We start from the raw sequence: 2,377 nt of genomic DNA, 5'->3' as shown, positions 1-2,377 counted from the left end.
TGAAGTGGAATGCTATAAAAAGACGGAAATAAACATGCAAAATAGGTGCATAAAATGCACCTATCAAACCTCCCCAAGCTTAGACCTTTCTTGTCCTCAAGAAAGAACAAAATTGAGAATCGACCTAGAGAAGGTGATAGGCGACTAAAAAGAAACTAAGATGAAAAGAATGGAAGGGACGAAAAGGACTAAATGGAATTAAGAATGTGCACATGCAATAAAAGAAGAACTAAAGAAAATAACATATGTACAAAAAGTTTTTTTTTTTTAGCCATTCCCTAACGCAACTCAACAAAATCAAAAGCTACAACACTTGTTCACTTTTACAGGTATTAGGTTAGCACATGGAACAAATTATGGTCTTATTCTCGTGAAAACATGTGATGCAAAATATGCTCATTTTCCTTTTTTCAAATCATGACAATGACCGACTCCAGCTATTTGTTGACTGACAACAATCTTTTTCTAAAAAATATTTTCTAAAAATTCTCTAATATTTACCCAGATTGGTCACATGTTTTAAACCACTTACACCAATCAAAGTAGTTTACAGTCAGTCCCAATGTTTACAGCCAAACATTTTTCTTTCAAACACATTATTCAATTAAACTATAAACATAAATATATACAAACTATCTAATTATATTTCTCTACAAATAAAGCTCATGGCTTTCTTTGAAATCCGTGTAACGGGCTTCCAACCAACACATCCAAATCAGATGACCTTAGTGTGCTAGATTTAAAGAGATCCCTCAGGTTTACTCGCCCGAACCTCAAAGGCCACAGATTAGCTTTATTTGTTATTATTAAGTTCATGACTTTCTATGGAACCCGTGTAGCGAACTTTCAACCCAATCAGTCCCAAACAGTTTTGCTTTAGGCAATTAGGTGTAAAACACCCCTCGGAGTTTACTTGTTCGAATCCCAAAGGTCACAGATTAACTTAATAATATTTTTATTTATTTATTTATTTATTTACTTATTTTTTTTAATTTTTTTTTTTTATTATTTTTTTTTAATTTTTATTTATTTATTTATTTATTTATTTATTTATTTATTTTTTAGAGGACTGATGTAAACGCGCAAAGACCCGTAAGTATAGTCGGAAACAATGTCCCCAAGAAGGGTATTTAGAAGGGAATAGACAGAAAAAAAACTTTTTAGAGCGCTGGAGAATTCGAGTCACTGAAATTTTATATTCATTTTATAACTCTTTGAAATTGGAGTTTGGATATGAATGAGCAATAACTCATAAGACCAGTCGTGTGTTCCAAGGGCTAAACTATATCTGTCTTCATGATTCGGTGTTGATAACCTTATCATTTTTTGTTTTGCACGAGTAGCTTTGGGAGACGTGTTCGTGTGAAATTAGGTTGCTTCAAGATTTTTAATAAAAACGAACAAGTTCTAATCTCAGGCCACGACTAATCTACCACTTCAACTTATTCAAGAGGATTAGGTTTCTTTAGATTGATTTTTTTTTTTTGAATGCATGAAAAGAAAATAAAAATAAGAAAACAGCAAATTAAAAATAAAAATTTTAATGCATGTTGAAACTAAAACCTAATGTACAAAGACCCCTCCCCAAGCTTAAGATTTAGCATCGTCCTCGATGCTCGGAGAGGGTAGGGCAATCTACTAGCTGCGAGGGGCCCAACGCTGCATGAACTGCATGGCTTGTTGTACCGTTTGTGTCAATTGTTGAACGTCATCGCGAATGTCAGCAACAGCTTGATCAAGGTGATCAAAACGCCTCATGTATATGTCGTGGTACGGAGTCGCCCGCCTGGTGTAGAAATGACGTGCAGTCTCTACTGGGGCAACAGAAGTGGACCCCCTCGCAGTGGGAGCAATAGGGATGTCGTCTTCGTGGTCGACGACTGGCCGCTCAGGAGCTCTCAGGATGGACATGGGGGCGTGTGGGGTGGAATTTGCAGAAGTGTTCTTTGGTAGACACCACCGAGTCTGAGTGATGTCTTGCTGGAGTTGGAGAGAGCTGAAATCCCCAGCAGGAACTCGGAAGTGTGGCTCACCTTGCACCAACCATGTAATACTACCATCACCTTCTTGACGGAAGAAAGATGAGGCTACAAGGACATTTGAGGTGATGGCATTAGTGCCTTGTGTGATTTTCTCGAGGCCCGGGCGCTTGCTCTCAAAAAGCTCGGCACAAGTAAGGCGGGTGGCAAGATAGGAGATAATTCCGCCACAATGAATAGGGCCCGAATCGCTAGTGGAGACCTTAAGGAGTTTGGAAGCAAGGAAGGCGCCAAAATGAGGTCTCTTCAAGCCGGTGACCATGCACCAAAGAATTTCCAGCTCCATTTTACCGGCTCTGCTAACGTCTTCTTGGGGGAAGACAAGATTAGCAATAATT

Source organism: Lactuca sativa, chromosome 2, assembly GCF_002870075.4.
Source record: "Lactuca sativa cultivar Salinas chromosome 2, Lsat_Salinas_v11, whole genome shotgun sequence".
Lineage (NCBI taxonomy): Eukaryota > Viridiplantae > Streptophyta > Magnoliopsida > Asterales > Asteraceae > Lactuca > Lactuca sativa.
Note: the sequence above shows the minus strand (reverse complement) of the source record.